We start from the raw sequence: 12780 nt of genomic DNA, 5'->3' as shown, positions 1-12780 counted from the left end.
ACCTAATTGATCCAGAAAGGGACTTTTGAGAACAATTGTATTAGCGAATTTTCATACAGGATTTTCCCACAAAGTGGTTATTAGATTCTGTTTAGGTCTAGGAATTGGGCTTAATTTCATTGCATGGGGAACCCTCAAGTGAGAAAACTCTACTGAAGCAGATCAGGACCAACTCTATAATTTATAGTCTCACAGAATTGTTTCCTTAGAGCCTGTTTCCATGCTTCTCTGTATTCATTGATTTGTGATTTTTTTTTGGTAGCATTATAATATACCATTAGATTTATGTACCAAATTTTCCTTAGCCATTGTTCAAACATCAGATATCTACTTTGTTTCAATTCTTTGCTACCACAAAATGAGTTGCTTTAAACATTTTTGTGTACATAAGACCTTTCTTTTTCTCCATGATGCTCTTAGTGAGTGTGCCTAGAAATGATTACCCTAAGTCAAATGGTATGGACAAATTAGTCACTTTATTTCCAAGTTGCTTTCCAAAAGGGTTATATCAATTCAAAGCTCAACCAACAATTCACTGGTTTACCAATCTTTCCATAACCTTTCCAGCACTGATCTTTTGTCATCTTTGCCAGTTTGCTCCTTAGGAATTGAAACTTTAAGGTAAATTTTTGCATTTTTATTATTCTTAATTTGGAGTACTCATTCATATATCTAAGTTTGAAATTCTTCTTTCCATAATTGTTTGTTCATATCCTTTTGCTATATCTCTTGGGGAATGTCTTTTGTTTTTATATGTTTATTAGTTGTCTTTATATTTTGGATAGAAGATTGATCACAGATATCAGTTTTATTTTTTCTCATTTGACTGCTCTTTTTTATCTTAGAAACATTTCACGTAACCAAAAATATCTATTTTATCTTTTGAAATTGCTTCTATCCCATAAAATTTGTTTGAAATTTACCCCCTCTCTATAGCTGAAAAAGATAAATGATCTTCTTTTTCTCTTCTAATTTTTATTTGGTATGATTTTCAATATTCAAGCCACATATCCTCTCTGAATTTATTGTGGAAGTTGGTATTAGTTATTAGTCCAAACCTAATTTCTGCCAGGTTGCTTCCCAGTTTTCTCAGCACAAATAGTACAACTTATTAACAAGAAAGTCAAAGCTTCTTTTAAAGCTTTCTATATATTGAGGAGTCCTAAAACTTCAGGTAGATAAGGAAACACATTTTTTAAAGGAAAAAAAACAGGAAAGACCAAAGCAAAACACCTACCATCCCCAGTGAGATTTGCTGTCAGAATGTTTTAATCATGTACTGCTGAACATGCTAGAGATGCTTAAACTTATATCTACACAGATAGCTCAATGGAGTTAGCATGTGACTTTTCCACTTCATTCCTCAAATGACACAGAAAACTTGTTCACTTGAATTTTTACCTGCCAACATAGAGGTGAACTGCATCATTCCCTATATACCTATTTTGGGGGTCACAAAAGACATTCACAAACATGAACATCACTCAACTGAGAGTTCAGTTGAAGGAATTCTATCATTCAGCTATCGCCTCGGCTCAAAAACATATTGAGAGCAACAAAACCACACAATATGATTCTCTGGTTTGCTACTAGATCTTGGTCCAACATATTTTGTTCATCTTATTTTATCCACATTCAGTCAGACATGCTACATTCCTATGAAACAAGATAATATCTGAAAGTACGTTCTGTGCCTTGGTTCTATGCATTTGTATACATTGGTCTCATGCTTGAAAGGTGATCCTTTCAAATCTTACTTTCCTTAAAAACTCAGTGAAGCTTTCACTTCTTCAGTTGAGCCTTTCCTAATACTGGGTACACATGACTCTGGGTCCAGTAATAGCCAAGAGAATAAGAAAAGTCTCAGCATCACTGAACTTAAAAGAGAGCCTCGTTGTGGTCCAGCCTTGTTGGTGCTATGCATTGAGCTCTCTACCTTATAGAATATAATTCTCCCTAAGTACACCACATTACAGGGAAGGATAAATACAGACTCACAGGGAATTTGTTATAGGCAATCTTATAGAATCATAGAATTTCAGTCTTTGAAGATACCTCAAAGATCATTTGATCCAAGCCTAAACAAAAATCCTTTTATAATACACGCACCTATTTTTTTTAATATCAGACTTAGATATCTCTTTGAAACCCTTACTTAGCATTACTCATTTTACCATGAGAAATTAAGCAGAATAAACCCAACATCTCTTTGGCATTTAGCCTTCAAACACTGGAATACAGCTATCAGATTCCTCCCCCACCCCTCAAGTTTTCTCTTTTCTAGAATTGTCACTTCCTCTAAGCAATCTTTCTGCATCAAGCTGAGGCCCTTCACTTTCTTAATTGTCTTCTTCTGGATGCTCAGAATTGAACAGAAGTCCTTTAAATGTCATGTAACCAGCATTGAGTATGAACATAATTAAATCTATCATTCCCCTAATCTTGAAAACTATGCAGAGGCAGAAGAGAAACTAGAATTCATATGTCTTTACTATAAGAGCTAGGTGAGTAATCTGGGAGAGAAGAAAATGTAGGGACAGTGAATAATAAGAAAACAGATGGGCACCTAGCTCTGAGCTGGAAAGTGGAAGAAAGATCATTAAGGGACTCATTCTGGAAACTAACAAGTATTTGTGGGAGTTTAACCCCAACTGGTTACTATTCCTTCCTTGTGCACCACTAAAATCATATCATGAAATAATTTCAAGAAAATGAAGCAACAACTAACCAAAGATTCATTGAGTTTGGATTGTATTGTTATATTTATGCAATAACTATTATCCGATTCCTATAAATGAGGAAATGTTATTTTCTTATCTTGGCCAGGAAGACTTAATCACATCAGATCTGAACCTCTTGTTCCACAACTGTTAAATAGGGAATTGAACTAGGTGTTGCCAAAAATACGGTGTATAAACTATAAAAATCTGTTAGCCATTTTTCGACCTCCCAAACATATTACCTGGCACTCACAAAGTGAATTGAAGTGGTTGAGAAAAAAGACCAAATTTTTCTTGAAAATGTGAACATAATTTATGTTGGTAAATAAGTTTTGAGTTTCTTATCTCAGTTTTAATACTTCTCTAAATGGTTTCCCAACAGGTAGAATTTATGCTACATCCCTTGGTGAGGATTTTATTGCGAAGAATGTTTTTTCACCAAGTAATCTCCACCATTGAGTCAGAAAAGAAAAGATCCTCAAATATAGATAAATGCCTTTTTGGAGATAAGGAAGGCTGAAGGAAGGAGGAACACAGTTTGTTCCTGCTAAAAATATTTATTAAGTATTTCAATGACTGTGCATTTGAAAGAAATCCAAAAACTAAATAAAGTTGTTGGGTAGTCTATGAAGATCTTTATCTTAATAAATCAAGGGAGATATAATACATTCAGTCACTACAAAAACAGTTAAGTAGTTTACTCAATATAGCATCTCAGATAGGATAGGAATTGGAATAGGATAGGATAGGATAGAATTGTAAAGTAATTAATCCAGTTATTCTTTCTGGTTGTCCTCCATGCTCAGAATGTTTTTCCTTTTCCACTTCCATAACTGACCTCCTTGATTTCCTTTAAGTGCCAACTAAAATCCTACTTTCTACAAAAAATCTTCCCTAACACCTCTTAATTCCAGGGCTTTGCCTTTCAATTATCTCCTATTTACCCAGTGTAATATAGTTTGCTTTGTATATATTTGTTTGTGTGTTGTCCCTCCCCCATTAGACTGTTAGCTCCTTGAGATTAAGAAGTATATTTTGCCTCTTTTTTTTTATCTCCAGGACTTAGCCTAGTGTTTGGAACATAGTTGGTAGGTACTTAATAAATGTTTACTTGAATCAAAATGAATTGGGAACACCCTAGTGTGGAAACTTCTACTCCCTGTGTAGGTATGCTCCTTCTTTGCAACTTAGAGCCATAGGGCATAACCAAGAGCATCCTAAAGGTCCAGTGCCTTGCCTATAATCACCTAGCTAGTAGGTCCAGTTTTACATGGTCAAGGTATTCCTGGCTTCTAAGTGGGGTCTCTATTATGTCATGATGCCTCTGAAAGTTTTCTAAACAATGATTCACACTTTTTTGTGGGGCAGAAGGGAATAGAAGAAAAATAAACTCTACTTAGAGTAGACATTCTAGGTACTATTATGATTGTGTCAAATTTTGTTCCTTATGGTCAATGGAAAGTCATAATTTGTTTTGTTTTATAGATGAAACCAAGGCAGATAATAGATCAACGAGATACTTTCCTGGAATCATCTTTACTTCTTCCTCACATCTATATTAATCTATCCTTTAGGATGCAACACTTAGAAACTCCTTACTAGGACTCCTAAGTAGAGTAAAAGTTTAATAAAAACTATAACTTTGATGTTGCAATTATGCATCAATAATTTCTGGTATTGTTATGGTCAAAATAAAGCTGCTATAAGTAAAACTATTTTGTAGGTGGTGGATAGAAGGCTGGAAGCAGTTTAGTACACCACTGACACTATTTATTCTATGAGGAGAGGCAGGGATAGGAAACAGGATGTAGGAAATAGTATATCTATGTCTAAAAATCTTAATCCTATACTAAGATCTCTTAAAATCCTATACCTAAGAAATCTTCTTGCCTAACTAAACAGGCCTAAACTAAAACTAATCTCTCTAAGTATAATTTATTTCCTATCTCTTTTAACTAACTAATAGATGGACATTTATCTTGATATGATAAGATGAACAAACTCTTTAAAGGAATTCTTCTATTAACTGTCAGTGGAGAAACTGCCCATCACAGTTGACACAGTTGGTGCAGCAACTCTCTCAGAATTCTGAAAAAAAATAAGGCCCCCTCAGTAACAGACTTCTCAATCTAGTATCTCAGATCAAACTCCCCAAACCTCAACGGCCAGTTTCTCTTGACAGAGAGAAAACTGACCCAGCACCTTCAAACTCCTCTTTTTTTTTGCCAGAGCAAAATGGAATTTTCTTAACTGACTTTTTCTCTGTTTTATAGTTTTCTCTTAAAGAGATGGAGTTTGGCAAGAGCTATCTGTTGCTGTCTCTTAAGGAAACAGTGTACAAATTAAAAACCTTCCTCTAACATAAGGTTTCTGCTTCTAATATGACAGAGTGTAACTACGAAATTCCTTATAACATATACCCCCTGTGATTCTTTGGGAGACCAATCTCCCCAGTGAATCATTTAAACTAAACTATATGATATTCTACACCAGAAACAGGGAGAAGTAAAAAGAGAAAGAAAGAAAAAAAAAATCTTGCAACATACAACAACAACATGCAAACAACAACAACATACAAAAATTACAAATATTTGTAGTTACAGAATAACACACTTCTAACCATATTTAACTTAAATATAATGATTCAAATTCACCTTATAGTTACTATGTATAAAAAAATCTTGCAAAAACCTTATATATAAAAACATTATATATAAAAACATTATATATATACATGTGTATATATATATATATATATATATAATATTTCCCCCTGGGGGGATATAATATATCCCCCCTAAGGTGGGTGCTAATTAACACTTTGTAACCCTTTAAAAGTATATTAATAATAATTATTTCTAAACGGAAATCCTAAATCCTATATCTATATACTTACCATTAGTTATTGTATTTCAAACCTTTATGTACAATCAAACCTTTTATTTACATGCAAAATTATTGAAGATATAAGTTCAGTGTCCTTAAAATAATCCAGTTATAGTAATCCTTGTAGTAGTCCAGTGTCCTGGCAAATAGTCCAGTTGCCATTGTAGTAGTTTTTGTTTTCTCATTCTTGATTATTAACTTCTATGGAAGGTACTCTCTTTATAGGCGTACAATGGATCCATGATGTTTTTTTCCTCCTATCTTGATCACTGTGGGTGTTGTTAAGAGTTTTGGAATGCACCTTCCCCCAGGCTAGCTGAGTTCCTCCAGTATGCTGAAACTTCTTAATATAAATGGTATCTCTGGGGTGTAAATTATGCAGAGAATAGTCTATCAGTCCAGCTTGCACATTTGGCTTCTGAGTTATGTAGTTCCTTAATTTTAACCTGCTGATCTCTAATGTATATAGCAATATTAGTGTCTCCTCCCAGCAGCGAAGTATGTACAAGATTAAATGGTTGTACAAGTATTGGTGGATGACCAAACAGCATCTCAAATGGTGAGATGTGCAGGTCTCCCCTTAGTCTACTTTGGAGATAGAACAATGCTAATGTTAGGGCATCAGGCCATTTTAAGCATGTTTCAGTACATAATTTTCCAAACATTGTTTTTACTTCTCCATTTAGTCTTTTCATTTATCCTAAACTCTGTGGATGGTAAGGCTTATGAAATTTTTGGTGTAATAGCTAGGCATGAATATATTTGTGGTAAAACCAAATCTTTAAAGTGTATTCCCCTGTCCAAATCAATTCTTGCTGGCAAACGAAATCTAGGTATGATTTCTTTTAATAATGGTTTGTCTACAAATGCTGCTGTGTTTCATGCTGTTGGAAAAGCTTCTAGTCATCTTGTTAACTTGTCTACTATCACTAAACAAAATGTACAGTGTTAAGCTTTTGGCATTATTATAAAATCAATTTGAATATGTTCAAATGATATATATGCTAATGGTTGTCCATCAAGATGGTAGAGTGAGGAAGGAACTTGACTAAACTCTCTGAAATTCCTTTCCAAACCATTTAAAAAAAAAACTTCTTAGGTTTCTGGGTTAAGATGGCAGCAGAGTAAAAAGCAGCTGCTTGACCTCTCCAAACCCACACATATAGGACTCCTCAAAAAGACATAAAAACAAATCCAGACGAACGAAGGGACCCCACAAAGGGGAGCAGCATTGAAGGTACGTGGGATCGGGGCATTTCCATGCTATAAAGGGGTGAAACAGCTCTTACTAAAACGCAAGCTGAGCAACACCCCCACACACATACCACCTACAGGGCCAAAGCCAACACAAAAGAGTTAGAGCAAGTTTGGGGCAACCATTAAGTCATTGGCAGCTACCTGGCATCACCAAGGCCTGCTCCTGAGAGCAGCAAGACTTAAGACCCCAAGAGGCTAAAGAATACGCGGACTTTGAACACAGACCCTGAGCACAGGTGCAGATGCAGATGCGGATGCAGATCCTGAGCTCAGGCGCGGATGCGGATCCTGAACTCAGGCACAGACCTGTGGTGGGGAACCAGTGCAAACAGGTACATGACTGTGGAAGCAGTGCCCTGAGACTATTAAAGGAGCTTCGGGCAAAGGAACAAGCAAGGGGACCACCAGGAGGCTTGACCCTGAGAACAATTAGACGTGAGACCTCAAGATCCTAAAGAGTGCAGACAGACCCTGGATGTGAGGATAAAGCTGAGATGGCACTGGGTTCACAATGGCAAGCCATTCACAAGGACCCCAAAAGAGAAAGATCAACCAGAAGAAATCTTTAACACTCAACAACTTTTACACAGAGAAAATCCAGACAACAGAGCAAACAGCAGAGGAGAACAAACAAATAATCATATCCAAACCTTCCCAAAACAATGAAAACAGGTCACAAGGTATCAAAGAGTTCAAATATGAAATGATGAGAAAGATGGAAGAGATTTGGCAAGAAAATAACAGTTTAAAAGACAGAATTTCACAGTTGGAAAGTGAGGCAATTAAATTGAAGACCAGAAATGACCAGATTGAAAAGGAAAACCAGTCTATAAAGGCTAGAATTGGGCAATTTGAAAAAGATGCCACCATATCAAAAGAATTGATAAGCAAATTGGAGACCAAAATCAAACAGTTGGAAAAGAGGATAGACCAAATCAAAAAGGAAAATCAAAAGGTTATAGCAAAAAACCAGACTCTAAAGACAAGAATTGGGCAAGTAGAAGCCAACGATCTCTCAAGACAGCAAGAACAAATAAAACAAAGTCAAAAGCCTGATAAAATAGAAGGAAACATGAAATATCTCAATGAGAAAGTGACAGACCAAGAAAACAGGTCTAGAAGAGACAATCTGAGAATCATTGGTCTTCCTGAAAAAGCAGAAATTAATAAAAATTTGGACTCCATACTAAAAGAATTATTCAGCAAAATTGCCCTGAAGTTCTACAACAAGAGGGCAATATAGACATTGAAAGGATCCATAGATCACCCTCTACACTAGGCCCAGAAAAGACAACACCCAGGAATATAATAGCCAAATTCAAGAGCTTCCAAGTAAAAGACAAAAATTTACAAGAAGCCAGAAACAGACAATTCAGATATCAAGGAGCAACAATCAGGATAACACAGTCTGGCAGCCTCCACGCTAAAATACAGCAAGGCTTAGAATATGATATTCAGAAAGGCAAGAGAACTGTACAACCAAGGATCCCTTACCCATCGAAACTAACCATATACTTCCAAGGAAAAGTTTAGGCATTCAACAAGATAGAAGATTTCCAAATATTTGCACAGAAAAGACCAGGACTAAATGGAAAGTTCAATATCCAACCACAAAAATCAAGAGAAACATGAAAAGGTAAATAAGAAACAGAGGGGAAGGAAAGAAAACTCATATTTTTTTTAAATTTGCCTCTTTAAGGGCTTCAATATGATCTAATTATTGGTATTCCTATGTGGAGAAATGTTATGTATAATTCTCTTTAAGGAACTCTATTCACTATTATAGTATTCACTATTATAGTAATTAGAAGAATTATTCATAGGGAGAGGTTGGAATACTAAATGGTCTAAGATGATATGAGGGTGGGAAAGAGGGAGGAGAATAGTATAGGACACCAAGAAAAACTTGAATGAATAAGAAAAATAGGATATTCTATTACACCCAAAGAGGGCATGGGAAGGGGAAGGGATGAATACTATTATAAGAAAGAGAGGAAGAGAGCATTAAGAGGTAATAGTTAAACCTTACTCTCAGTGTAATTAACCCTGAGAGGGAAGAGTAGCTTTATCCATTGGGATATAAAATTCTATACAACCCTACTGAGAAAGTCAGAAGGGAAAAACCAAGGGGAACAGGGGAGTGGGGAGGTCAAAAAAGGAAGAGGAGGAGAGGGGGGAGGAAATTCATTAGGCCTTAAAAATAAAAAGAGGAGAATAATAAGGGAGGGGGTAGAAAGGGAAGTAAATCAAGGGAGGGGCAAGAGTTACTGACATAAAGCAAACCACTGGTTTAAAAGGAAATAGTGTAAGAAGGAGTAAAACTAGGAGAGGATACCAAAATGTCAGTGAATATACAACTGATAATTATAACTCTGAATGTGAATGGGATGAACTCACTCATAAAACGGAAGCAAATAGCAGAGTGGATTAGAAACCAAAACCCTACCATATGTTGTCTATAAGAAACACATATGAGGCATGTTGACATACACAGGTTTAAGGTAAAGGGCTTGAGCAAAATCCTTTGGGCATCAAATGAGAAAAAGAAGGCAGGAGTGGCAATTATGATTTCTGACAAAGCCAAAGTAAAAATAGATATGATTAAAAAAGACAGGGAAGGTCAATACATCCTGATTAAAGGCAGTATAAACAATGAGGAAATAACAGTGCTCAATATGTATGCACCAAATGGCATAGCAACCAGATTCATAAAGGAGAAACTGGCAGATCTCAAGAAGGAAATAGATAGTAAAACCATACTAGTGGTAGATCTAAACATCCCTCTTTCAGATCTAGATAAATAAAACCAAAAACTAAATAAGAAAGAGGTTAGAGAGGTGAATGAAGTCCTAGAAAAATTAGATTTAATTGATATGTGGAGAAAAATAAATAGGAACAAAAGGAATACACTTTCTTTTCAGCTGCACATGGTACATTCACAAAGATTGACTATGTAATAGGGCATAGAAACATTGCAAAAAATGCAAAAGAACAGAAATAATAGATGTAACTTTTTCAGACCATAATGCAATAAAAATAATAATTAGTAAGGGAACCTGGACAGGCAAATCAAAAACTAATTGGAAATTAAATAATATGATCCTCCAAAACCACCTAGTCAAAGAAGAAATCATAGAAACAATCAACAATTTCATTGAAGAGAATGACAATGATAAGACATCCTACCAAACTCTGTGGGATGCAGCCAAGGATGCATATATTAACAAATTAGGGAGGGCAGAGATTAATGAATTGGGCATACAACTTAAAAAATTAGAAAGCGACCAAATTAAAAATCCCCAGATGAAAACTAAATTAGAAATACTAAAAATCAAGGGAGAAATTAATAAAATCGAAAGTAAAAGAACTATTGAATTAATGAATAAGACTAGAAGCTGGTATTTTGATGAAACAGATAAAATAGACAAAGTACTGGTCAATCTAATAAAAAAAGGAAAAGAAGAAAACCAAATTGACAGTATCAAAAATGAAAAGGGAGACCTCATCTCTAATGAAGGGGAAATCAAGGCAATCATTAAAAATATTTTGCCCAATTATATGGCAATAAATATAACAATTTAGGAGATATGGGTGAATATTTACAAAAATACAAATTGTCTAGATTAACAGCAGAAGAAATAGAATACCTAAATAATCCCATATCAGAAAAAGAAATTAAACAAGCCATCAAAGAACTCCCTAAGAAAAAGTCGCCAGGGCCTGATGGATTCACAAATGAATTCTATCAGACATTCAAAGAGCAACTAATCCCAATACTATACAAATTATTTGATATAATAAGCAAAGAAGGAGTCCTACCAAATTCCTTTCATGACACAAATATGGCACTGATTCTGAAGTCAGGTAGATCAAAAACAGAGAAAGAAACCTACAGACCAATCTCCTTAATGAACATAGATGCAAAAATTTTAAATAGAATATTAGCAAAGAGACTCCAGCAAGTGATCAAGAGGATCATCTACCATGATCAGGTGGGATTTATACCAGGAATGCAAGGATGGTTCAACATGAGGAAAACCATCCATATAATTGACCATATCAGCAATCTAACAAACAAAAATCACATGATTATCTCAATAGATGCTGAAAAAGCCTTTGACAAAATACAGCATCCATTCCTATTGAAAACACTGGAAAGTATAGGAATAGAAGGGCCTTTCCTAAAAATAATAAACAGTATTTACCTAAAACCATCAACAAGCATCATATGCAATGGGGATAAATTGGAAGCGTTTCCAATAAGATGAGGAGTGAAACAAGGATGCCCATTATCACCTCTATTATTTAACATTGTACTAGAAACATTAGCAGTAGCAATGAGAGAAGAAAAAGAAATTGAAGGTATCAAAATAGGCAAGGAGGAGACTAAGCTATCACTCTTTGCAGATGATATGATGGTCTACCTAAAAAATCCTAGAGAATCAACTAAGAAGCTTGTAGAAATAATCAACAACTTTAGCAAAGTTGCAGGATACAAAATAAATGTACATAAATTATCAGCATTTCTATATATTTCCAACACATCACAGCAGCAACAGGTAGAAAGAGAAACACCATTTAAAATCACCCTAGACAATATAAAATACTTAGGAATCTATCTACCAAAACAAACACAGCAATTATACAAAAACAACTACAAAACACTTTCCAAACAATTAAAACTAGATCTAAACAATTGGAAAAATATTGATTGTTCATGGGTAGGATGAGCTAACCTAATAAAAATGACGATTCTACCCAAATTAATTTACCTATTTAGCGCCATACCTATCAAACTACCAAAAAAAAACTTTTTTACTGAATTAGGAAAAAGTATAACAAAGTTCATCTGGAATGACAAAAGATCAAGAATATCAAGGGAAATGATGAAAAAAAATGTGAAGGAAGGGCGCCTAGCAGTACCAGATATTAAACTGTACTATAAAGCAGCAGTCATCAAAATGGTATGGTACTGGCTAAGAGACAGAAGGGAGGATCAGTGGAATGGACTTGGGGTAAGTGACATCAGCAAGACAGTGTATGATAAACCCAAAGAGCCCAACTTTTGGGACAAAAATCTGCTATTTGACAAAAACTGCTGGGAAATTTGGAAAACAATATGGGAGAGATTAGGTTTAGATCAACATCTCACACCCTATACCAAGATAAATTCAGAATGGGTGAATGACTTGAATATAAAGAGGGAAACTATAAATAAGTTAAGTGAACATAGAGTAGTTTACTTTTCAGATCTCTGGGAAAGGAAAGATTTTAAAACCAAGCAAGAGTTAGAGAAAATTACAAAATGTAAAATAAATGATTTTGATTATATTAAGCTAAAAAGCTTTTGTACAAACAAAAACAAAGTAGCCAAAATCAGAAGGGAAACAACAAATTGGGAAAAAATCTTTATAACAAAAAACTCTGACAGGGGTCTAATTACTCAAATATACAAGGAGTTAAACCAATTGTATAAAAAATCAAGCCATTCCCCAATTGATAAATGGGCAAGAGACATGAATAGGCAATTTTCAGATAAAGAAATCAAAAGTATCAATAAGCACATGAGAAAGTGTTCCAAATCTCTAATAATTAGAGAAATGCAAATCAAAACAACTCTGAGGTATCACCTCACACCTAGCAGATTGGCTAAAATGAAAGAAGGGGTGAGTAATGAATGCTGGAAGGGATGTGGCAAAATTGGGACATTAATGCATTGTTAGTGGAGTTGTGGACTGATCCAACCATTCTGGCTGACAATTTGGAACTATGCTCAAAGGACTATAAAAAAAATGCCTGCCCTTTGATCCAGCCATACTCTTGATGGCTTTGTACCCCAAAGAGATCATAGATAAACAGACTTGTACAAAAATACTTATAGCCGTGCTTTTTGTGGTGGCAAAAAACTGGAAAATGA

This window comes from Gracilinanus agilis, chromosome 6 (assembly GCF_016433145.1).
Source record: "Gracilinanus agilis isolate LMUSP501 chromosome 6, AgileGrace, whole genome shotgun sequence".
NCBI classification, from domain to species: Eukaryota; Metazoa; Chordata; class Mammalia; order Didelphimorphia; family Didelphidae; genus Gracilinanus; species Gracilinanus agilis.
The sequence above is the reverse complement of the archived record's forward strand: the minus strand, read 5'-3'. Positions refer to the sequence as shown.